A 15,029-nucleotide genomic window follows, 5' to 3' on the forward strand; every position below is an offset into this window, starting at 1 on the left:
TTTGGGATGGAAGGGCATGTGACACCAGATTGGAGCCCATTGCTTGGTGTCTAGAATTCTGGCCTTCCGTGGGAACACTCAGCTCAAACTCATGGAAATGGTGATGGATCTTCCAAAAGGAGGGAGAACGGGAGGTAAACAGTGGGTCATTTTTGCCAAGCAGGGCTGAGAACAGTAAATAAATGTAACTTTTTGGAACTTTGGACAGATGGGGTGGTGTTTGGCCTTGTGGAGGGTGCCAACATTCCACATTGGGCTGCCTGGGTTCCATACCCAGCTCCACTCCTGAGTCCAGTTTTCTGCCAGTACAAACCCTGGCAGGTAGCAGGTGATGGCTCAGGGATCTGGGTCCCTGCCACCCATGTGGGAGACTGGACTGGCAGCCCTTGACTGGGAGTGGGGAAAGGGAGGAGGTGGCTATTATAGGCGTTTGAGGAAGGAACCAGCAGATGGGAGCTCATTTTTTTTTTTCTTTCTCTCTGCCTCTCAACTATGTAACTAATTTTTAAAAATGTGGTTTGAAATAAAAAAGAACTTTTGACAAATAGTTTCCAAGAAAAAACTACTTTGACAATGAAAGGCAGCCTCCTCGGCTCTCCAGGTGTGGACAGGTATATTTCTGCCTCAGTGAATTCATTGACTAGGGGCACTTCCCAAAACCCAGAACTGAGTTGTGTGCAACAAGATGTTTTTACTCACAGTGTGCTTAAAACTCCAACTTGGATCCAGGTTTCTGGGCAGAAATGTGACCTGGAAGACTAGATCTCTTGATATAATAACAGCTACTATTAGGGAGGAGAAGGCAAGCAATTTTAATTCTATGGTTAAATATGGTTAAATACATCCACAAGCAAATAGAATTGTCAAATGCAAGCTTCGTCTATTAAAATCTGATTTATAGGCTAGTCTGTATTTGGATAGTTTAAGCAACTTGACATTAAAATATCAATCTGAGGAATTATCTGAATGCAAACATTCTCATTGCATGTTTCACAAGTTAATATAGGTGAATATTATTTTATGAATTGTTGCAATATTGCGTCAGAAATGAGCAATGTTTCTCTGGATTTGAAATGTCTAAGAAGCTTCAGAAGTGAATTTCCAGGTTGGGATATGTCTTCTCTCAAGGAGCACTGAAAATGAAGCTGTTGAAACACTCTTTTGCACACATAAACATAGATGTGGTTGGTCAATATTGTAGTAGGCTTTTTTTTTAAGCAGGTGTCAGGTTATAGCCAGTTCAATTTACCTCAATACTAGAGGAGGATAGCGATCCAGGAGTTGAATTAGATAGACTGAGAGTGAGCAACGGCTAACCAGCCAGCCACGTTTCATGATCTAGATTTCAAACCAGGTGTGTATCCCTAATGTACAGGAAAATAATTTCTCTCACAGGAAATGTAGAGTTTTAGAAGAGATGGAAGAGTGTGGACATTGTATGTCTTTCCTTGAGCCACAGAAAATAAAACAACTGAAATCCAATGCAAACTTCCCACTGGCTCCTTACACTGCATATTTAGAAAATACTACTAAATAATAAAATAAAGCCTCTGGCAATGTAAGTGGCTTCTGCAGTGGTAGAGAGAACTGTATGTATTGTTTGAGAGTTTTGAAACCTCTGTGGTGTGTAATTTTAAAGTTCTCCCCAAGTACCAGTATGTGAGTGTGTGTTATTTAACAGATGGTTTCATAACCTGAATTAAGATAAAAGGGGATGCATTTTATGTGTGTGTGGTGGTGGGGATATATACATTTAGGAGTCCTAGGAAAAATCAGAAAAGAGAAATAATTAGCTTTAGGGAGGATGTCAAAAATCCCATCACACGGTGATCTTCTAAATCAACCTTATCCAAGATCAAGATTTACAAGTAAGACTGCCCTGAGTTTGGAGTTCATCCTAAAATTCCACATGTGAGACTGAATATGAGTAGGAAAAAGAAGCTGTCACTCTTGGCTTTCTCTTACTTTCTTTCTACTCTCATTCTCTTCCACCCTCCTGTATGAAGCAGACTATGATTTTTAAAAGACTGTTTCACTGTTCTCTAGTAATAGATTCATAAGGAACAAAATTGCATTATGGAAAAAAATTGTAACTTAATATTTGTGGTCTTTTTCCCAATGTGCCTCTGACTCTATGCTAAAAGCAGCCGGTGGCATGGGGAGGAACTGCTTTATGTGCAGTGGTCGCTTGCGTTCTTTGTAGCATCTGGGAAAAACACAACCACTGACGTCTGGACACTGAGGCACCTGGAGCTGTAACAGATGTTCTCTGGACAGTTAAAGTACAGGCGACTGACACATTCAGGGTGACGTGTCATCATGGAAGAAGACAACCCAGATTGGTAGCTCCCAGGTTTTAAGTAACACAAATAGGATTGCAGAATTGTAAAGGCTGGGAGGACATGGTGATGTATTTTAAATATTGCTTGTTAGCTCTTCATGTAGGTTAAATAACAAAAACAAAGGTTACCTGGGGTTGAGCTTGTAGAGAAGCCACGAATCTTTCTTATTTTGTGTATATGTATAGATAATGTACAGTCTATAATTTATTTATCTATCATCTATCTATCTTTCTAAATGAGCTAGGAACACAATGTATTCTTTATATAAATATATTACATATGGGATAAAAATTTACTTGTGAACTTCTGAGGATCTACCTTTTTATTTGAATTAACATTTAAAATTCTAAGGTATGCTACATAAATATAAATTTGCTGACAAACAGATTTAGTGGGCAATTACATTAATGCCTTCCTTACAGAAGTTCTGTTAACCATTCCAGTACATGAATAGTATATACCATTCACCGTAAGTATTTAAAAAATGTGAGCTTATTGAAAGAACATAATGAAAACAGTAACTTGCAAGATGTTGTCCACACGATACATTGGAGGCATGTCTGATTTCTGATCACGCTGTAGAAAGTAACAACGGGATTTTCTTCATTTTATGGCAAAAGTTCACATGAGGTTTTCTGTAAAAACAGTTTCATATCCACACATGAAATAATAATAAAAAATTATGTTAATGTGGATTTCTCTGTTCTCATTCAGCCCAACACACACTCGAAATGTACATGTCACACTGTAGGTGCAAGCGACAATAGGTGGATGGGTGTTTACCCAAGGAAATTTGAGCCACGGCCTCTCATTTCCAGAGAGCCGCTCCGTACTCTCGGCGCAGCACCAGGACAAAGGACACCTCATTCCTCTTGTGCCTGCCCTGCGAACCCACCCTTTGTGAGACACCTCAGCGATTAGAATAATGGGCTGGGGAAAAAAAGATAAAACACAAATTTCACTCAGATCTGCGTTGGATTACTTCCTCGTGCCTCCGCCTTTATTGAGTGGTTTGGAGTTTCATTAGAATTCAGAATTCCTGTGGAAAGAGAAACCACGGTGGCACCGACTTCTCTTTCAAGGGGATTGCAGGCTGACCCATCAAAATGAAAAGGCTCAATGTTGTGCTGACAGGTCCCCAAGCAGCCCTGAGTGACAGCTTCATTTCAGGAGTTCTCAGATGAGGTTTGAATTGAGGAGGGGGGAGAGGTAGTGCTGGAGGTACTTTGTTCCCTAAAGTGTCAGAGTCAAGTCTGCAGTTCACGGACCAGGGGCCGAGATACAAAGGGGAGCAGGGCCAGCCTCTGCTTGTCCATTTCCAAATTTATTATTAATGTCTCAGGAATATTCACTGTGCACGAGGTTTCATTTAAGACTTAGAGTTCTTAGCCGTGAATTCCTTTTTATTATGGCTGTGGGGAGAAAATGAAAAAGAGATAAGAAAGAAAGCTCTATAAAGAAATCACAGCCAACAGGCACCCCATTCAGCCTGGACAGTTGCTCCAAAGGAATTGAGGTTTTAAACATCGCGCCAACAAACCTCATCAGATGGTGCCAGTGAGTTCTGCATTGCTACTGTGTGACTGGAACCACAATAATGAGAAACAATAACGCCTAATGATTCCTCACAATTGTATCCTCACTGTCTCGGGAGAAACAGAAATGGAAACAAAACACCTAGTAAGATGAAATGGGCATCTTCAATTCTGTGGGGGGAAAATGAGGGAATTTTACATTCCCAAGGCTGTCACCATTTCTAGCTTCCATTGCCCCAGAAACCAACCAAGGGCAACTTAGGGGAAGCAGACAAAGCACAAAATTAGGGCCCCATCAAACCTCTTCCTCCTGACACCATCCCATGTGCATTTTCATCCCCCAAATAATGCTCTGTGTTTAAGGGAAACTTACAGCATGTATGCAGAGCCCTCTTAAGACTCAGACTTTTGAAAACTTTAAAAAATAATAAGCAGTTTATATGAAATGCAGATAAAGCACGCACATTCTTTCCAAATAGGTTTAAAATTCATTTGCTGTATTTCTTCTTGCATTCCAAGAAGTCTCGCCTTGCCTCTGGGTTGCCTGATGAAACCACAGCACCACAATGCTTCCCTGCAGATGCACGAGCTGTTACTTTTTAACGTGGTAATAGAACCCCAAATTGGCATTAATCTATTGAATTGCCAAAGTATGTTCTAGATAATCCTAGAAAGTGTCATCTTATTTATGTTGGTTTTATTCAATTTCTCATGTTTCATATTTTTATTTAAAAAATGTGCCTTTGCTTTACATCAGAGTTGTATTTTAAAAACTTTTCATTTGACCCCATGTGTACAATAATTTACCATATTCTATGTCCTACAAAATTAATTGAGCATAGAGCAATTAATCATTTCTATGGGAAAGAAAAGCCCTTAAAAGCAACATACATTGTTAGTCAATGAAGATAATAGGCTTCCTTGATGTTAAGGAATTTTATTTGTGTGTAATATGTAGATGAAATGCAGAATATTTTTCAAGTATTAATAGGGCTGAAATTTTTATTCATGTTTCCAGTAGGAGTCATTTCCTAAGACTTTAAAAAAAATTTTGTTAATTAAATCTTTTATTTTTGGGTCTGAAAATTTTCCGGCTCAGAGCAGGTATAAAATGAAGTAGAGAATAAATTATCTAAGTAGGTCCAGCAAAACTTAATTAAGTCATTTGCCAAATAATGTCTGTATCACACACCTGAATATGTGTAAAATAAATATAAATATGTGTAAAAAGTTGAGTAGTTGTTGGCTGACTCATCCAGGTAACAGTTGAGTTTCCGTCTTCACATTGCCTGTGAGAGGAAACCAGCAGTTTAATTCTTAAAGGTTACCCACTCTGCTCTAGTTCAGCAAGAGTAGAACAGTGTAGGCTACGGAGTTTCCTGCTTGACTTGGATGCGTCTCGTTTCATCCTGATGATTCCATGAGTATTTATTCAGCACTTACTATAGCCATGCTGGAAACCCACGAGTAAACAGGCTGCGTCACTCAGCAGGACGACAGGAGTCAGGTTTTCCGTCAGAGTTCCGTTCTTTGCTCTTACCTGCTTTCTCTTCACACAGGAAGCTCTCCTCTGGGAAAGGCATGTATCTTACTTTTCCTTCTTCCTTAATTAATATCAAAAATCCTACAGGGAAGTCTCAAGCTTCTAAATCTTTAGTGTAGCATCTATCCTTTTCTGGATGAATCTTTAGTATATGAAGAAATTCTACTAAATTGAGAGTTTTGGTGCTGTAGGAAACAACAGGTGAAGAGGGAACAGCAACTAGATGTGGGGGTTTGAGGAAAGAGAAAGAGTATAAAGTGGGCCCAGAAAGAAAAAAAAAAGAAACAGCAATATCGCAAAAGTTTTAATACACGTTGTCCTACAAACTCTGACGCGATTCAGTGAAAGTCTACTCTGAACGGAACCCTTTTCTCTGAAAGCTAAGCTTGTGCCGAACTGAAACAACACGCAGAGGTTTGAAGTCGCCTTGTGAGCTCTGACCACCTCACTGCAGTGTAGTTCCTAATGGACTGTGGTATATCTTTCAAAGTCCTCATGTATGTCTAAAATGTGATCGTGTGTGTGTACTCTTACACATTCAGAAGTGTCTATCTATAGGCAGATATTTAGAAATATATATTTACATTAGTGAAACACTAATTTCACATTCTTAGTTTTCAGTTAAATATGTAAGCATAGATGCAAATAACTATATATATAAATGTTGGCATATATCAATTGATAATCATGTAAAAAAAGACATCAATATCCACTTTTTTATGGTTGCATGATATTCCACTGTAGGGCCTTAGCATAACTTACTTAACAAATTTAGCTTATTTCAAAATTTTGCTGTTAATAAAATAGCAATTATGTGAAATCATCCTTGCGTAGGTTTGTTCATTCTTCTTTGATTACTAACACAGGATAAATTTTTGAAGTGAAATTGTTGGGTCAAATAATGTACTCATTGAAAATGTCATTGTATCTTGCCAATGTTGTAACAATGCATGTGTCAGTAAACTGTATATTACAGATCTGGTTACTTCACATCCTTGCTGATAAGGTAATATCACTGTTTTGATTGTTGCATTCTAATATCTGAAAACTTCTACTGTATCTTTTCTAAAAGTTGCGATTCTTTCCTTACGTTGAGGTGCATTATTTTTCATGTATTTATTGGCTATAGATTTTTTTTGTGAATTGTTGCTCAAGCCTTTTTTTCTTTCATGCAAATTTATTTTGTGTCTCAGTTTTATTGATCCCTTTTCATAATTTTATGAAGGAATTTGGCTCTTTTAACTAGATAACCAGTGCTTTGATTTTAATTTCACTGTTGCTTTTTGAAGTTACTCGTATGTTTCTCTTCACTTTTATATTTTGTTGTTTTAGCAGATTCTTCAGCATAATTTACTTCTGTATGCTTGAATGAAAACTCAGTTATGAAAGTTAACCTAGATAATATTTCAACAGGATTCCAATTACACTCTCCTCTAAGCCACAGAAATAGAAACATAGCTGTGTGATTTGTAATGAGTTATATCTATTTGCAGATTCTAGACCCCAATTCCCTATATGATCAATATTTATTCAGGATGTAGTGAATAAAAATGGAACATTGACAGCTGGTTGGAAGATTCTTTGAGAGAGAAAGAGGTCACAATTTTAGTGTTCTGAATAACAGTTTTAAAGCTGGGACAATTTACAGAAAATGACATCCAAATTTGATACTCATTCTATATGGTCAATTCTAATGGCACAAACTCCCCAAGAAAAGGCTAGCAAAACCCTCCAGCCTAACTGATCACTTAAAATATCACTGAAGAAAGAATGCTTGAAATTTTGTCATAGATTCTATGCCATGCGTAAGGATAAAATTAAAAAATCTTCATAATTAGAAGTAAAGTCACAAGAAAAAATGATGATAATAAACCACTGAAAGGATTTGCAACCCTGCTTTGACCTTTTACACTAGACACTAATTTTTGAAGACCTTTTGAAAACCGAAACAGAGGATGATTTAAACCATCCACATTCCTCCTGACTTGAGCTTTCGCAGACTGGAATGCTGATTGGAAAATCTTGTCATGGTTTCCCCGAAGAAAAAGGGTAATAATGACTATATTAACATGACATTTCAACATGCAATTCGATGCCAAACAAGGTTTTTCTTTCTTTTCTTTTCTTTCTTTCTTTCTTTCTTTTTTTTTTTTTTAAGAAGAAGAAACAGAAAGGGAAATCCACCCCCAAATCCCAACTGCTGTGGGTGCAGTTTTAGCCCAGTGTGGATTTTATTTGCACCCCGTTACTCATAAACACCCAAATGTAACTCTTTTACTGGGGCTCCTTTTGAGTTCAATGTGATAATGACTGTGAAGGGTCTATGTGGGGGGGATGGGGAGGGGGACACTTTGTGATTCTGCAGGTTCACACCAGATAGGCATTTTTTATAGCCTGAAAGGGGGTGTTTTCTTTTGTTAATGGCTTACAATCAGATGAAAGGACTCATCACTCTATTTTAGTGCTCCACCACATGGCGCGTATCTTTTATAAATTACAGGCTGGCGTTGTGTGCACTTGGGGAGAGAAAGGTTGGTTTTTCTCGCTGTGAGCCATCCTGCCTAATTGTCGTATGCAAATAAAAGCAATTATAAGGCTTTTAGGGTGAAGGGATGACAGCTGAGTTTGGCAGTTGAGAAGGCCTCACCCACCTTGTTGGCATAGCAACAGGGAGGAAAAGGACAAAATGGTGTGTCTATACAGGAAATATATATGTTTTGGTTCAAGAATTTTAAAATATATACCAATGTTGAAATGAAAATGTCAATATGTGTCATGAATGCCTTTGTTTAAAATATTATTTAAATTAAACTCTATTTATTTCTCAGCCCTTTGAATGAGCCCTTGTCATGTAACTACCATTTATCTGCTGTCATTTGTGATTTTAGTTGCTACTTTTAAAGTTCTGTGCAGATCATAACAACACATTCAATCATTAGGAGATTATAAGTTCTTGATTTTAACAACCTTAGAAAATACCACTGGGTGGAAGTTTGGTGAAAGGAAATCCCAGGAAAAGAGATGATGTAATGCGGGCAAGTGGTGCAAAGCATGAAGCTATCAGTGCATAAAGTTCAATATTTAAAAAAATGTTTGTGCTAAAGTGTTAAACAAGTAGAATAAATAGCATGCTCCTAGCATACAAAATTAAAATGAGTCACAAATGGATATCTTCTATGGCAATTTATTTCACAATTACTCTTGTGGAAGCTTTCATGAATTAAATATGAGTTCTGTCTTGAAATTAGGTGTTATAAGGCTAAATTACAAGAGGCAGGCAGTAATTGAGGTGGCAGCAACACGGGGTCTGGTGAACTAATCTCTTGCCATGTCACATGACTCTGCTTCAGCCAATGGGACGCCTCCCATCACAAAAACAGAGGCAGCTGAGAAAAATTGATTTCTCATCTGAGCCATATTTGATAGCTTTTGAAATCGAAAATTGAAATTAACTAACCTAAGCCCCGATGTAACAAAAGAGCAAATTAAATATGCAACATCGCTTCCTATTGGCAGTAAGAGGGCCTGCCAAGGTAAATTTGTAAATAGAGTTTAAGATGCAATTCTGTTCTCTCTCAGTGTAAAAGTATAAGTGTATAGTGGCTTTATAAATTATTTATATAAAAAAATCATCAGCTGCAAATGGCTACCGTGGTTAAGGACTTCCATGGAGAAAAATCTTTGCACTGGGAGAGCTTATTGAATGAATCAAAATTAAAAATCATCCTCAATGATTCACAGACATTACTTAAAGTGAGAAGTAAAAATATTTTAAATTTATATTTTTGAAGAAAATCAAAGAGCAAATCTATCATGATATATCAGAATTACCAGGATATAGCAAAATTAAAAATACACCCTGTGGCATAAATTTATCCAACTATCTTGTCAATAAATTGTGAACATTAATTTTTCATTTGATAATGGCCTAAAGAAAACCTTGCATTATATGTGATAGTTCCAAGGATGGCAACTCATATTGTTTCCCACGTGAGTCCCAGGGATTCCACAGATATAACGATTGATTTTGAATTTATAAGTTGACTAGCTCAGGTGAAGGAAATAGGTGTCTTTGAGGCTACATCCTAGGTAGTCCAGGAATGACGGTTTTTAATTTATTATTTCACAGCCAGTGCAGTAGGCTGCCCAAAATAATGTTTGTATAAACAGAATGATTCTGTCCCCCTTTTCATTGCCTGAATTCGTCACCAGGCGAATTACTTTTACATGTTTAAGAGATAAAGGATTGGCGACAAAAATCATGGAATCACAGTGTCATCCTGTCTTCCTTGTTCAGGTCTGAGCCACAGAGAATTCAGTGACAAGTGTAATGGAGGATATTGTACTCAGCCTGCCCGTCAGCCCATAGATCTTGTAAAATCATTTTCTGTTCTAATTTATTATTTTTAGTGTCAATCAGACGCCGAGGAGATGAGTAACATCATTAGGTACCGGGATCAGCTCCTCAGCACTTTTTAATGCAGTTTAAGTGGTTGTCATTATCTGTACCAGAAGACATAGTCAAGGTTCAAAAACTTTTTCTTTCACATAAAAAGCCTCAGGAAGATAAAACCCAGGAAGCATTCTTTTTCATTTCCTTTGTAAGACCCAAATCTCAATGCAGCACCCAGGGGCCACACATCCCTTCCAAATTGTAAGTAATGCCCAGAACTCGTTTCTCCACTAAACCTCCAACAAGGACTCCTGCCACACAGCTATGAGGACTGATTCAAACTGTTCTTATTCCTTTTGCTGTGAGAGAGAAACACATCCAGGATGAGTAACCCCACAGGGAAAGAGAAGGAACCCAGTCTAGATGGGAGACATACCCTCCATGAGCAGTTTCTCCCACGCCCCTACTCAATTTGCTAAGAAATGCTTTTGCAAATAAAATTTATATTTGCAATAGACCCCATTCCAGAAAATCCCTGCTACAGCTTGATAAAATTGCATCATCTGGGCTTGATATATTCCAAATCCTTTAAATCAAATGATCTGAGTTTTGGAGGTAGCATTAACTAGATCATCCAAAATTTGAAAGGAAATTTAAAATTTTATTTTTATTAATTTTGGAGGAGGAAGACGGGGTGGGGGAAGCGCTAACCAGACACATGCAGAGAGACTTCCCATCTACTGGCTCACTCCTTAATCACCTGCTATGGTCACAAGGCTGGAACTGGTCAAAGCCAGGAGCTGGTAACTCAGTCCTGGTCTTCATGGTTGGCAGGGACTCCACTACTTGAGCCATCACTGTGGGATGTGCACTGACAGGAAGCTGGAACTGGGAGTGGAGTCAGGATCCAAACCCAAGCACTCAGATGTAGGATGTGAGCATCTCGAGCATCATCTTTTTTTTTTTTTTTTTTTTTTTTTTTTTGACAGGCAGAGTGGACAGTGAGAGAGAGAGAGAGAGAGAAAGGTCTTCCTTTGCCGTTGGTTCACCCTCCAATGGCTGCCGTGGCTGGTGCGCTGTGGCCGGCGCACCGTGCTGATCCGAAGGCAGGAGCCAGGTGCTTCTCCTGGTCTCCCGGGGTGCAGGGCCCAAGCACTTGGGCCATCCTCCACTGCACTCCCGGGCCACAGCAGAGAGTCAAGCATCATCTTAATCACTATGCCAAACACCTGCCCAAGTCCAAGACATTTTTAAAAGCCAAAATCATGGATTTTAATTGGTTATGTATCCTGTAGTTGGAAATTTAAATTTCTAATTTCAGATTAAGGTACATGGATTTGAGCTTAGTTTATTTTCTGAAATTAAAAAACCTAAATTGTAAGAAGCTCAAGGTCACATTACATTTTATGACTGAAATAAAGGGATACATATATATGAAATTATCTTATTCAACTCATGTGGTATTCACAGTATTTAATAGAGGACTTGGGCACAGACCATGTAAGGCAGAGTCTATAGATGGCTGACAAAGCTACAGCCTTGAGTGTATAGACTGAATTTCAGCTCTAGATGCAACCCTTATTTAATAAGCATGTTTTACATGCCAGATTCTGTTCTACATAATTTTTGCATTTTCATATTCTCTTTCTTGTTTATTTCCTTAACTGTGCTTTGCTGGTATCTAAATCTATACTGCATTCTGCCTTCTCCCCACACCTGTCGTAATAGTGGCACTACCAGAGATTGGTTATGTCCCAAACCTTTCCTGGTAGTGAGGCCGAGGCTTTTGGTGCCCAGCTGAGAATCTGCAATCTCACCTATGCCACAGTGTCTACTTTCACCTTCCTGTGTTTCGTTTCCACCTCTGTCAGTTCTAATGCATATGGGTGCAGGGGGACATTTTGGGAATTAAAGAAGGTCATGTTCCCAAACTCTGGTACAGTGTCCAGTCCCCAGAAAATTCTCCATTAACTGTTTCTGTTATCATTTCAGAAATGCAGATCGCAGGGGCTGATATAGCAGGTAAAGCCACGTCAATAGCACCAGCATCCCATGTGGGCACTGGTTCAAGTCCAAGCTGCTCTACTTTTAATCCAGCTGGGAAAGCAGCAGAAGATGGGTCCAGTACTTGGGCCCCTGCTCCCACATGGGAGACCCGGAAGAAGCTCCTGCCCCCTGGCTTCAGATCAGCCCAGCTCCAGCCATTGCAGCCATTTGGGGAGTGAAGCAGCTGGTGGAAGATTTCTTTCTCCCTTTCTCTCTCTCTCTCTCTACTCTCTCTCTCTCTCTCTTTCTCTCCCTCTGTCTCTCTCTCTCTACCCCCTCCCTCTTGTAACTGCCTGTCAAATGAATAAACAAATCTTCAAAAAAAAAATAGAAATGCAGATTGCAGTTCAAAATGAGGATTCAAGCAAAGGATGGACTGCAGGTGCATTACAGGGGGATTCTTATGAAAGGGAGGGCAGTACTATTTACTCAGTGCCCAGTATTTGCATTCTTTAAGGGCTTTTCACATTAATTTAATCCTCATAATAACCCCAAGGCACAGGGGCCATTCTGAAAATGACCATTTTGCAGAGTAGTATGGTGATAGGACACTGCACAGGGGCTTTCATTGTGGGCGTACACAAGGTCAGATGTGAGGCCCGACGATTGGGTGTGACTTCACGACTTCCACAAGAATTTTTCCAAGCGGTCTCCTGATGGCAGGAAGAGGAGGGAGAGACCTGCAGAGCTGCAATGGGTTACATTTCTGAGGAAGTGTTAGTGTATGTGGGGGCCAGAGAGGTTGTCTGGGGGAAGTAGGTCAGCTGGGCTGTGGACATGCCAGAAAGGGAGCACCTCAAGGCTGCAGATGTTTGAGCTACTGGGCAGTCGGAGGTCCGGTCTGGGGCTGAGGCCATGGCATCATAAAATTTATACCTGCATGTTCACATTTCTTATGAACATGTCCTGTGTCAGCCCTGGAAAGCCCTGGACATAAGTTGAGCTTGAGATCCACCATCACCTCTGCCTTCCCTCACACACATGCAAGCCTTTGGTAAACAGTAGGAGAATTTAGATTTGAGAGTTGGTGATCAGGAGCTAGGGGTATATTCCAGCAAACATACAACACTTGTGTCTTTTTTAAAGCAGAGGTATGCTATTGGGTTGTTCATACAAACCAAACATTTGGTGCTCATGGGAGAATGCCATCAGAGCCCTTGAGCTCGGGGAGACAGCCTTCCCCAGCAGGGGTGCCGGCACAGCTAGGCAAGGCAGCTCCTGCTTGTTATGTTGTAACTCAGTCTGCTGGCATGTCCGATTTTCCTAAAGCAAGTTTCTTCGGAAGGGCATGGACAGGCGACCACAGGGATGGTTTCAGTTTCTCCTGAGAGAGCTAGGAAGGCAGGGGCCACTTGAGAAAACTTCACAGCCTATTATTTTTAATTTATGTTTATTTTAATTATTTTTAAAGATTTATTTATTTACTTGAAAGAGTTACACACACAGAAAGAAGGAGAGGCAGAGAGAGAGAGAGAGAGAGAGAGAGAAGAGAGGTCTTCCATCAGCTGCTTCACTCCCCAGGTGGCCACAACAGCTGGAGCTGTGCCAATCTGAAGCCAGGAGCCAGGAGCTTCTTCCAGGTCTCCCATGTGGGAGCAGGGACCAAGAACTTGGGCTATTTTCTACTGCTTTCCCAGGCCATGGCAGAGAGCTGGGTTGGAAGTGGAGCAGCTGGGACAGGAACCCGCGCACATATGGGATGCCGGCACTGCAGGCAGCAGCTTTCCCTGCTATGCCATAGTGCCGGCCCTGTTCACAGCCTTTTGATGGTGACATCCCATTTAAGCTTAAGGCTCCTTTGCCTTACTGAGGGCTCCCCAGGTGAGCCAGCGTTGATTGATTTCTGGTTGGCTCCAGTGAATCTAAGCTCTCTAGGTCAGTCTTAAGCATCATAAGCTAATTTTCTGTTCATAAAGATTCCATTTGACTTCACTAGTAGAGTCTGCTTTTAGTGCAAGGGACCGAGGAAAGGAGTTGTTTCTTGTAACCATGCTATCTTCCTCAAATGAAATGCAATAAAATAAAAATAATGCATGCACTTGTTTGTTCTTAAACTCTCCCAGCTCAGCAACACTGGCACCCCCTGGGGTTCAATTCACTGAAACAACTTCCCTGTAGTTGGCTTGGCCAACTCCTGTGCGTGTCTGCTTACCTAAAGCTCTGTGATTTCATGGTCTTCATCCAAGAGGAGAAAATAATCGGGATGCCAGTAATTCTGAGAGGCTTCAGAAATGCTCACGGCCATAAAAATTAGAGTGAAGACAGAGCTATGCAGAGAAAATTTCTGTAGAACAAATTCTGCAGAGAATATTCAGCCACTGGACAAGGTTGATAACTCGGAGAAGCCTACTGGGGCCCTTAATCTTAAAACTGCCAGTACAGAGGAAGAAAGCACCTCTGTCCACGCTTGAGATCTTTGGAACAGGTTTTATTCTTTTCTCTCTTTTCATTTTAATTCTCAATATAGAGAATGTTTATAGAAAAGAGAGCTTTACAATAAACGGGCAGACCCTCCCAAGTGAAAAATGCAACCTGATTATCTACTACTTTTCTCTGCTTCCAACGATTAGAAGACTGGAAAATTTCTTAGAAGAATGCAAGTTTGGTTAAAATATATTGTGGAGTTTGTGCTTTAAAACATTACACAGCTTTCAGCAGAACGAAGCTCTAAATGAGATTGCAAATGCCACAAGAACCGACTTTCTCAATGTTCATTCTTTAGATTACGAAACCAGCATTAGAAGAATCACATACCTGGACGTCTCAAGAGTTCCTGACTCCCCTCGAAGAGAAATGATAAGGGGTTGCTTTCAGAAAAAGAGTAGATTGATGAAAATATAAAGGGACAGTCTTACAGAGGGACTTTAAAAGTGTACTGTAAGAGTTTTGATGTGTTTTATTTCCTTATCCACAGTGGAGAAGAGATTTGCTCATTCGGGGTCTCTTTAGCTTCCAACATTTCCCTCACATACCTCTAGCTCTTCTAACCTCACCACTGCCTTCTCACAGGGCTGCAAGGACTTCATATCACCCCAACACCTACAGTGAATGTAGCTGCAGGCTACAGGTATAGAATATCACAGAAAAAAGATTAAGCATTACATTATTGTAGTTGCTGGAAGGCTATAGAATCGCTATTTCAGAAGAGAGATTTATAGCACTATTTAATG

The sequence above is a fragment of the Oryctolagus cuniculus genome, chromosome 12 (genome assembly GCF_964237555.1).
Source record: "Oryctolagus cuniculus chromosome 12, mOryCun1.1, whole genome shotgun sequence".
NCBI lineage: Eukaryota > Metazoa > Chordata > Mammalia > Lagomorpha > Leporidae > Oryctolagus > Oryctolagus cuniculus.